The 11,920-nt window shown below is 35.7% G+C and overlaps 1 pseudogene; it reads left to right on the top strand.

Annotated features, from left to right (window-relative positions):
* The first annotated feature begins 6,910 nt into the window (after window positions 1-6,910).
* LOC148950239 (NEDD8-conjugating enzyme Ubc12 pseudogene) lies at window positions 6,911-7,438 on the top strand (annotated as a pseudogene).
* The last annotated feature ends 4,482 nt before the right edge of the window (window positions 7,439-11,920 follow it).

The raw sequence follows: 11,920 nt of genomic DNA, 5'->3' as shown, positions 1-11,920 counted from the left end.
TAAGTTTCAACTATTAAATAGGGTACTAGCCCTTTGAATTTCAAATCGAATGAGCCCTTTTTAAAGTTTCTATGACAAAGATCTCAATAAAAACCTTATCTGCCCCCAGGGCATAACTTATAATCCTTGCCCTGAGGGTTTTGGGTGAGTTTCCTCCTCAAAAATATATTTTCTATCCGGAAATCAACTACGCTGAACAAAATGGCCATCTCAAAATTTTTAGTGGATATGCTTGGGGGAATGATGGGTGTGGAGGGGGGGGGGGCGCAAGTTGCCCTCCAATCACTTTCGACTATTGAAAAGGGCACTAGCCCTTTGAATATCTAATCGAATGAGCTTTTTTTGAAGTTTCTACGACAACGCCTTTAAAAACCTTATATGCCCCCAGGGCAAAACCTAAAACCCTTGCCCTGAGGGTTGTGGGGGAGTGTCCTCCTCAAAAAAATATTTTCTATCTGGAAATCAACTACGCTGAACAAAATGGCTATCTCAAAATTTTGATTGGACGGGTCTGGGGAAATGATGGGCGTGGGGGGGGGCTAGTTGCCGTCTCATCACTTTCGACGATTAAAAAGGGCACTAGCCCTTTTAATTTTCACTCGAAAGAGCCTTTTTTGAAGCTTCTACGTCAACGCCATCTATAAAAACCTTATATGCCCCTAGGGCATACCTTAAAACCCTTGCCATGAGGGTAGTGGGGGAGTGTCCTCCTCAAAAACATATTTTCTATGTTGAAATTAACTACGCTGGACAAAATGGCTTAACGAATGAGCCTGCTTTGAAGTTTCTACAACAATGCCTTCTATAATAAACCTTATATGCCCCCAGGGCATAACTTAAAACCCTTGCCCTGATGGTTGTGGGGGAGTGTCTTCATAAAAAAATTTTTTTCTATGTGGAAATAAACAACGATTAAAAAAATGGCTATTTATAATTTTTTTTGTTTGTGGTTGTTTTTATTGTTGGGGGTGGGGGGGGGGGGCTATTGACATCCATTTCAATTTCGACTATTAGAAAGCCACTTGAATTTCCAATCGAATGAGCCTTTTTCGAAGTTTCTGCGACAACTTCTTCGATACGAAGTGCCCGGGTATGGAGAAAAAAAAACTCATTGTGCCCACATCGTTCTTTACTTCGCCATTCAGCGCGTCCCCAGGTGGCGGATAGGGGTTTCACTCCGGCCCTATTAGGGTTAGGTTTCCCTTGTTCGCTGCCTGTAAGTCCAACCAAATTCAGTCCCACATTTTTCATACAACTCTAGTGGACATTGTCCGTCACGCAACTACCCAAAATCAGTCCAATGTTTCATCCCTTAATTCTATGACTATCTACCTTATTTCTGCCCTAGGAATGACCTTTGGATGGATGATAGATTGCCTTATCTATCAATAATTGAAATGACATCATTTTTATACAATCCTACAAAGGGCTTTTCTCAGATTTGTCTTTCAATCACTCGGACTATCTGTCTGGGCTTTTTCTATAATTAGCAATGTCTTGATGCATACTGGAAAAAACTTAATTTTAATTGATTCAAATTATTTGACAATATAAAGCATAAGACTGAACTTGTCTGCACAAAAACATTGCAAGGAATAACCCTGGAAATAGTCCTTACTTGCTAGACGGATAAAGTAGTCCAAGAACGTAACCCTGGTGATTGTTCCTCCTCCGTCCACTATATTAAAGTTTTTAACTAATCATGATTCTCAAATTGTGAACACTTATGTCTTAATACCGGCTGTGCTCATTAAATCTGTATTTCATTTGCCAAGTATTATTAGAATTTAAAATGTTCTCCAATTGTAAAATTTATAAGTGTCAAACAAATATCTTCCAATCTGTGGGGCATAGTAATACTTTGTTGGGTTATGGGCAGGGTGTACACCCTTTGGTTCACTTTGCTTTACAGACTTCTTTTAAAACAAGAAATATTTTTCATGTGAATAGTGTCTCGTGCAAATGTATTTAAAGAGAAAAAAAACAAGATAGTTCTACAGTGACGTTATGCATTGTATAAGAGGGTGTGGGTGTAACTGAGCTTCCGTCCCACTCAACGCCATTTAACTGAATCTCCGTGCTTGTTTTCAGAAAATTTTCTCAGACTCTCAGACTTTTTCAATATATCTGAATTTTAGACCTGAGGACCATTGATAAATTTAAAGCCGGCCTTCACCAGCGGAATTTCCAGAATCCAAGATTCCAGACTATTGTATGACATTTTGCATACACCGTATCTGGAATATAAAGCCTATCCATTAGTACATCCAAATAATCCAAAAACAAAAAAGTATTTTTGAACTTATAGGTTTCCGGAATTTTCAATCATACTATCAAAACGAAACAAAAGAAGAAAAGAGAAAAAAGAAGAAAAAGGGGAAAAAATTGTGAAAATCCTATTGATTATCCTCCTATAGTAAAAATCGATGGTTGATGGTGCGCGTGCGGTGGTGGCCACATGCGCAAAAAATTTTTTGAGCATTTAGTAAAAACAGATGCGATTTAGTAAATTTTTCGTCTCAGATTTAGTCAATTCTTCCAGGCCAGGGTGGCAACACTGTAGAGCATTTATTAACTTCGCCATGCACAAAAAGATAAAGGCAAGTAGCATCTCCAAAGGCGAGCGTTTTCATTGGCTGCCAGTGACAGAAATTAGTTGCAATCGCGGCTCTGTCGGTTCTTCGTCTTTGGTCCAAATTAGATTAGCTTGTCCAAATGGGTAATATAAGTGAGAAACTCATAACGAAGCAAGAAGCACATTTTGAGCTTCTAATCAGTACTAGTTCAGATTTATTCTTAGGCCTTGGGTTGAGTTCGGTGAAACAAGGGCTAATTTAAATATGGGTGAGTTATATAAGTCAAAAGAGGGCTGATTTAAACTGGGGTCTAGTGGATCGAGGGTTTAGTTAAATGGGGTTGACGTGTACGAGGGCTCAGTCAAACGAAAATTCAATTAAATGGGGCTGAGTTACAAGGGGGCTGAACTGAACGGAGTCCAGTTAAACTGGGGTTCAGTTGCATGAGGGCTCAGTCAAATAGATTTGAGCTGCATGGGAGCCTTGTTGCACATTCAGTTAAATGGAGCTGAGTAGCAAGTGGGTATGGTTAAACGGGGGCTCAGTTGTACGAGGATTTAGTATAATGGGGTTGAGTTGCACGGAAGCTGAGTTACATTGATTCAGTTATACCCAACCCCTTTTATACAATGTATAACGTCATTAACGTCTTAACGTCAAGAGAGAGAGAGAGAGAGAGAGAGAGAGAGAGAGAGAGAGAGAGAGAGAGAGAGAGAGAGAGAGAGAGAGAGAGAGAGAGAGAGAGAGAGAGAGAGAGAGAGAGAGAGAGAGAGAGAGAGAGAGAGAGAGAGAGAGAGAGAGAGAGTAGATATGACTTAATTAAATCCAATGCCTTTCCAGGAATTCCAAATTCCTGCTTCGCTAGGTGTTGTTTCGTTTCTTCAAGACTGTAAATCCCGTTTCCTCAAACATTACAGAAATTCTTATTGGTAACCAGGACTGATCCATCAAATTTGGCCTTGGCGCAAAGACGTGGACTGGGAAGCTGGGTGCGAGGACTTTCTCCTTGAACAGTTTATACGATTTTTTTGCACGCATGTGTAAAATTTTATTTGCTTCATTTACGTTAAATAGGGACGAAGACCACAGTGCCTTTCCATCATAAACAATAAGAAGAAATAACAGGAAAATTTTCTTACAAGACAGTGGAATGCAACTTTAAATAATATTTCGACCCTATATCAAAGGGCCGCCCTAAGTAAAACACACGAAGAAAAAAACAATATAAAAGAAACTCACATTAAAATTCGATAGTTCGATAATTAGGTTTATAGATAGATTGGTCTATCTTCTTAGGGAATAAAGAGCCAAGTAAAAACATTGAAGTAAAAACATTAAAAATGTATTGCCATTTCGCTTACTAAACGCTCAGATATATCAGTTAGAAGCGCTAAAATTTCCTGTTGTTTGTATAAAAAGTTAGAAAGAGAAGTTGGCACATCTCTTCCAACTGAATAAATCTTTATGCTTCAGTACATTATCTTAGACAGTTTTTCCCATGCCGTTTGCTTTATTAGCTGTTTGAATTCATTCACAATCTTGTATTGCTTCACAAGACGTTATATAAACCAAAAACTTCGTTTCAAGCCATCTTCAATGAATTTTATTTGCTTCATTTACGTTAAATAGAGACGAAGACCACAGTGCCTTTCCATCATAAACAATAAGAAGAAACAACAGTAAAAACAGAAACTCGCATTAAAATTCTATAGTTCGATAATTAGGTTTATAGATAGATTGGTCTTTCTTCTTAGGGCCATCTTCTTAGGGCCATCCTCAGCAAATCAAATCAAAGGGCCGTCCTCAGCAAAACACACGAAGAAAAAAACAATATAAAAGAAACTCACATTAAAATTCGATAATTAAAACTGAAAAAAGTTTTTTAAAATTTAAAAAACAGTCCTAGCATCATTACTTTAAGGAAGTTCAGCCAGGAATTCCTTGAAGTAATGATGCTAGGGCTAATCATTATGCTTCTAGGGATGAATATATCTCAAACGGCAAGGGCTCTGGGTTATGCAAATGTGCTATTGTTCACATAGAGTTTTCACAGTTAATACAGTTGCGCTGACTTAGTGAAGAACAATGGATCTTCCACGTTTTTCTTTTGGCCGTTTCTTATAGTACTGATATCCATAAAAGCTTAATATCTGGATTTTTTGATGGAAAATTGGAAGTTAAAGTGCTCTTTTGAAGGATCAAAGCTTTCAAAATTAGTCAACCCCGTTTCTATCCTGTTTATGCTCTATTTATCCGATTGGCATTGATTCAACATTTCTAGATCTTCAACAGGCTCAAAATGCACTAAAGGACAAAAGTGTAAGGGCTTGTAAACTCCAATGTAGTATCAGGGGCAAGGGTCTTAAATATGTAAACAACTCTCTGTTCTAAAATTGGTAGAAAAGGCTAGCTTTATAATTTATTCTTGCATGTCTGATCTGCTTGAAACAATTACCGGTTGTTCCTTTGTTGAACAGGACCAATGTATCGTTAGAGAAGGAAATACATTAAGGGGCCAAGGTATTTACTGATAACTCTGTTCTTCAATCAGTTTGATACATTTTAAATATCCTGGGCAAGAGGAACCCAATGTATAAAAACAAAAGGCAAAAGAAATTAGTTCTTCAAAAATGGATAAAATACTTTGAAAAAGCACGTAAAATGACGAAAATTAATCAAAACTGGTTTCAAGAAGATGCTAATATCAAAATAGATAGCTGGCAAGGATAGCTGTTTGTATATTTGTGCATGTTTGTATATTTGGTCTGTAAAAACGTTCAAATTGTCATTTAATTCCGAAATGCGCTTTTCATGTCTTATCGTAAGAATGAAAAATAATATATTTCCAAATTATTTCAAAAAACGTCCTTTCTTGTCTTTTTATTTCTGCAGTAAATCATAATATCGTTTGATTTGGCACAGTTTTTTCGACTGCAATACCATGTAGTTTCTTGTTTATAGGCTTTTGTCGACTGTCAGTCTAAAGCTATTAAGTAATAAAATATTGGTGATTTACGCAAAATTAAAAAAGAATTCATCTTAATACATGAAGCAGCATTTTCATTATATATTTTCTAACCATATATACCGTACCGGTCGCTTGTCTTCAAACCACAGACAATTTGAGCTTATTCTTGATGTCATGACGTCACCAAAGGTTTTATACAGCCACCCTGTGAAAATATGAATTCTTTCTTAAAGAAAGCTGTTTCACCACCAAGTCCCGGCCCTCAGAAAGTAGTAGGCTTCTATATAGGGATTCTCATTGTCGCTTGTCTCCTAACTGGAGAAAATTGGAGCGTTTTCTTGATGTCTTGACGTCACCAAAGGTTCGATACAGCCACCCTGTGAAGAATACGAATTCTCTCTTAAATTCTTGATCTTTTTAAATCGTTTTGTGGCTAGTCATCGCTGTTCCTTGTTTTCCAACCATAGATTTCATTGTTCATCTTTGTTCATCTGTACCTCAGAAAGTTTTGTTTTATGGTCAGTCATCGCTGTTTCTTGTTTTCTAACCGCAGATTTCATTGTCCAATTTTTTTCATCTTTACCTCAGAAAGGTTTTTCCACGCCCCTTGTTTTAGTAGTTTAGATTCATACATCCTGTTATTTAATTTCTTAATGCGTTACACATAACAAATATGTCTTTTAGTTTCCAACCACAGATCACTCTTCAAAATTTCGTTTACAATTCAATTTTATTCTCACTTTCGTTTGTTCTGTGCCATTTTCTTTAGCTGTTGCGATTCTGAGCTTCACCAGTTTTCTAATCACATTTATCCGTACTTCATTTTCATCAATACACCACTTAAACATTTTAAATGACCTTAAGTTAGAATTAGTGTCTTTGTAAAATTACGATTTTTTTTTGTTATTGGACCTTTAACTTTTGCCTTGGCTTGTCTTTTGCCATTATCAAAAACATAAAAAAAAAATTTGTTTTTAACGGAGGCTGATACTATTTCAGGTTCAGATAAGATTGTCTACAGTAAAATGAGCACTGTCAACCCCCCTAATTTTACCTAAAAAGTCTTTTTAAAACCTTATGTAAATTAAACCTGACCCAGGAGTAAATAAGTAATTAGTTTTGTAAAGTAAGTATTCTAACGAAAATTCTTTTTGTGATTTTTTTTTTTATAAAATGCTATTCTTATTATTTATCACCAAATGCATAAAAATTTATGTTTACATTAATTTCCTATACCATCCTCGTTTTGTATGAAAAGCTCTAAGCATATTTCTAGCTAGACAAAAAATATGGGGATGCCTTAACAGCTTGAATGTACATACAACTGAAGAAATCAAAATAAACAACAATAATTTAATTTATCAACATGATTAAACTTTTTACTAAAAAAAACCAAACGAGAGAAGGAGAGTTATTAAGAAATCTAGCTCAAAGAAGAGCTGCAGTTGCTCCTTTAAGAATTCAAAAAGATTTGTGAGAGTTTGATCTTGCAAAGACATGCGCGATAGAGTTTCCAGACTAAGATGACGTGCTTAATTTTAAGCTTGAGATATGTACTGATGAGGGCTTCTATAAAGGTGGCAAATTTATTTTCAACTTCAAAATTAGTCAAGAATACCCTTATGAAGCACCGAAAGTGAAATACGAGACGGTGATATACCACCCCAATATTGATTTAGAGGGCAATGTCTGTTTAAACATCCTTAGAGAAGATTGGAAACCAATACTGACTATAAAATCTATTGTTTATGGCCTCCTACACCTCCTCTTAGAACCAAATCCTGAAGATCCGTTGAACAAACAAGCAGCAAATGTACTACAAACACATAAACACATATTTGAGCAGAATGTTCAGCGATCCATGCGCGGTGGAACTATACCTAATCATTATTAGACTTGGAAGTTTACCGCTGTGAAGATAAAGTTTCATAATCTGAGTTCAAAACCTCGTATACTCAACGAAGGGCTAAAAATCGGGCAGTGGATTTATTGGCGTTTCCGAGATCACTGAAATTCCATGTAGCTGATTTAACTATGTCTACAAGTAATACAAAGTCAGCTTGTACCAGGTCTAATCCGAAATGTGCCATTTATTCAAGGCCACTCATTTCAACCAAATAACCTTGTCATGGTTATCCTTGTCTATAACCTTGCTAATTGTGCAAATTGTGGTGAATGTCATGCCTCTTTCAGCCTTATCTCGTTAAACGAGGAATGATTGAAGATATAAGTATGAATTTATTTATATTTATTTTCTCGAAAACGGGTTCATATTTTTTTTGGAATATTGGGTTCCTGAGATTTCCTGACCTGAATTAGTGATCTAGATAGGTCACAACATTGATAAAATTAATTGAGAATCTTGATTTTGGAGGAATAAATTATATGAGTGACGCCATATTTGCGCGCATTTCAAGAGCGTAGATACGTTGTTTTTGCCTCAGGAGTTTTTGATGTCTATGATGCAGGCAAATATACACGAAACCAAGCTAAGTATAAAAATACAATTAAAAATGTCTTGCTTTCAGGCTTTCAAAGGAAAATAAAGAACAATACTAAAGCCTAATACACGAATAGATAAAATTTTTGTGGAACCTTCAACCATAGCTCTTGAAGTTGATCAGCTGATGAGCCATTTCCGGACGTCTATTTTTCAAGTCAAGCTAATTAGCAGTATTTACAAGAATTTACCAAGGAAAGGCCAAAGAAGCGTAACTTAATAAGAAGCAGGTGAGGGCTCAAACAAAGACTCCCAAAGCAGAAACAAGGCTAAGGTTAACAATGCTTTCACAAGGCTTAGAAGACCAATCTGCCAGCTGCATCTTTAAAGAAATTAATTAAGAAAACATTTTCCACAAAATAAGTTTTTAAAAAAAAGAACTTCATTAAACAAAAAATGAACAAAAATAGAATCAAATAATCTACCAAGCATGCTAGTGCCACAAATCAGTATCAATAAATGAATAAAACCCAAAACAAACAGAAATTAAAATAAACAAAAGAGTTCAACTCAAAATAAGCAGAAATTAGTGTGAGTGGGGTTCAAAACCCTTTTGCTTTCTAAAATCCAGAATTCAATCCGTACTTTAATGAAAAAAATTTAAATAAATTTCCTGAAAAAAATGTGAATTGTCAGCTTAATATTCACATGCTGATATTCATTCCTTAAAGTCTAAATTGCTTTTTGATTTCTTAAAGTTATAAAATGAAAACATTTAAAGGAATTTTTTTCAGCAAAGTAAAAATTGTATTCTGGCTTTTGGAAAGATAGGGGGTTTAGAACCCAACACATATTAATTTCTGCTCGTTTTGAGTTTGAATCTGTTGCTTATTTTAATTTCTGCTTTTTTTGGTGTTTTATTTATTTATTGATACTTATTTGTGGTAGTTTCATGCTTACAAGATGATTAGATTCTATTTTTGTTAATTTTCGGTTTAATGGAGTTATTTACCTTTTTTTATGAAAAAATTTTTTTGTTGAAAAATTTTTTTTTTTAGATTAATTTATGTTCGTTATATATTGACACAGTCTTTTTCAGGGAAAAAGACTGAGCCTCTTTTAAAGTTAAAGAATTATTCCTTTTATAAAAGCCTTAAATACCCCCTGGGTATAACTTACAACCCTTGTCCACAATCTCTTGTGTTTGTTTCAAACCCCAAAAACCTTGTTATATGATATGTAGACTATTTTGAATAGAATGGCTATCTCAAAATTTCTATTAATTGTATTTCTAGACAATACGACGTTTGTGTTGGGAACAAAGTGACCTCCAATCCCTTTAACTCTGAAAAAGAGCACCAGAGAGTCTGATTACCAATCCAATGACTCCATTCCGAAGTTTATATGACAATACATTCCATAAAAAAACCTTATATGCCTCCAGGGCAAACTTACAACCCTTGCCCTGAAGGCTGAGGGATTTGTTATCCTCAATGACATAATTTCCGGACCTTGAAAATACGTAGAACAAAATGGCTATCTCAAAATTGGAAGTGTTTGGGAATATGATGGGCGTGGAGGGCATTTGCCCTCTGATCACGTTCGACTAATAAAAAAGGCAATAGTTCTCTCAGTTTCTAACCGAATGAGCCCTTTTTGAAGCTTCTACGACAAAACTTTCTATAAAAACCTTATATGCCCCAAGGGCATAACGTACGACCGTTGTCCCGAGGGCTATGGCGGAGGGTTTTCAACGTCAAAGACATAATTTCCATAATTTTCAACTAAAAGGAACAAAATGACCATATAAAAATTTTGATCGGAACTGATGGGGGGAATGAGGGGCCCGGGGGGGGGGATGATTCTCCGGCCAATTACTTTCGACTATTAAAAGAGGCAATAGCACACTCAATTTCAAATAGAATGAGCCCTTTTTGAAGTTGTTACGGCAACGCTTTCTATAAAAACCTTACATGTTCCCAGGGCATAACTTATAACCTTATCCTGGGGTTGCAGAGGGTTTGTCATCTTCAAAGACCTAATTTTCAGAACTTTCAACTACGTTGAAAAAAGTGGCTATCTCAAAATTTTGATTGGATGTGTTTGTGGTAATGGTGGGCACGAGAGGGACAACCTTCAATGCTCTCAATACTCCGAAGCACTCTGTAACTCCTCACATACAAAGAAAATGCATTCCATTAATTACTGCTCCTTATAATCACCTGGCATGTCCTTGTCATCAAGCTTCCGAGCAGTTGACCTTGTAACCCTTCCTCTCACAGGTGGTTGAACCTTCCCTGGCTTTTCAGGTTTGGGTTCAGGAAAACGACCGCCAGTAGAAGCCGAAGTTCGAGGAAGACAAATATTTGAAGTTCGACAATGTACAAAACTAATAGTTTTTTTTATGGAGGCGGTTCTGATTCTCCCAAAGATTTGGAATGAAGCAAAAAAAAGGGTTAAAGATAAAAATACAACCTTCGATACTCTCAATATTCTCGATACCCTTATTACTCTGAAATATATGGTATTGTGAATGAATAAAATTATTCATTCATACACTGAATACAAGAGTCCCCTGAATTTTCGGAATGAAGCAAAAACGTTAAAGATAAACGATACAACCTTCGATATTCTCAATACTATCGATACTCTCAATACTCTACATATTCTCAAAACTCTAAATTACAGGTTTAGTCATTTGAATTTTTGGAATGAAGCAAAAAAGTTCAAAGGAAAACAATGCTGCCTTCGATACCCTCAAAATCCGACACTCCCGAATTTTGTATTCGGGAGAGGAGCTTTTAGCGAAGAACTGTTTTAATTATTTCCTGGCAACAGTATATTCTATTACAGATTTCCTCAACAATGAGTTTGAGCATTTTTCGAAACCGATGTTACAGTTACAACACTGGGATCTTATCAAATGTATCTGGAAGATCCAGTTATATAGCTCTACGGGATCCACAGCTCTTCAATATCAGCATACTGAAATTAGATTTAACTAAACTGTGCAAGTTCCAATCCTTTAAAAAACAAGAAAAATATTTGAACCCATGAACTTCTGCAATTGCAAAATGTTGTGAGTTTGCAACTATGAAAGAAGAAAGATTTTATTTTTTACAAATATGCAACATTTAGCTTTTTTGTATCTTTAGGATGTTAACAGAATTCAACGTTAAAACTGGGTAACAGGTTTCTTGGACATATTGAACATTTTTTGAGAATGTAAAGTTCACAAAAGAAATCAAGATACCCGGTAAATTTTGAATTTCTTATATAAAATAGTTCAAGCCTCACCTTAGGTCGATTCTTAACGTAATTTTTTAAAATCTACGTCTAGAAATTAATTTTGACCCTGCATATGTTTCTTACCCATGTTCGAAAGCCTGAATACAGCTGTGAACAGTACATTTTTACGTTTGTTAGTAGAGGCGTCCAGAACAGTTCACCAGAAACTTCGGTTTTTGGTGAACTGTTTGTAAATCAAACATTTCTGACACTGGTTTTCATTATCAACCGTTTGATTTTTGGTTTGAAAATCAAATTTTTCTAGCCATATCCAGGATTTTATTTGAGCGGGGGTACACATCTTTTTTTAGAAAACATCAAAAATTTGTTTATATACTTTTTTGTTACTTTCTTACGAGTCGAACAAAAATGGGAGAGGGGGAGAGGATTCAAACCCATGGCCCCCTCCACTGGTTACCCAAAAGTATCACTTTTTTTCGTTATCAGGCAGTTTCACTGTTTCTTATATCCTTCACCGAGGCTCATTGGTAGTATAACTTTGACCGAGGGGGGACAGTTGTGGGTTAAAACATAACATTAATATATGAATATAATAATATTTCCGAAAACACTAAATTTTTATGCGTAAATGCACATTGAAGAAGGACCTGTTGTACCCTCAACATCAAAATTCAAATTATCCGAGTA

This window comes from Artemia sp. Qi Xiang Cuo, chromosome 7, assembly GCF_049724085.1.
Source record: "Artemia sp. Qi Xiang Cuo chromosome 7, ASM4972408v1, whole genome shotgun sequence".
Taxonomy (NCBI): domain Eukaryota; kingdom Metazoa; phylum Arthropoda; class Branchiopoda; order Anostraca; family Artemiidae; genus Artemia; species Artemia sp. Qi Xiang Cuo.
This window is presented reverse-complemented; position numbering and strand designations above follow the sequence as displayed.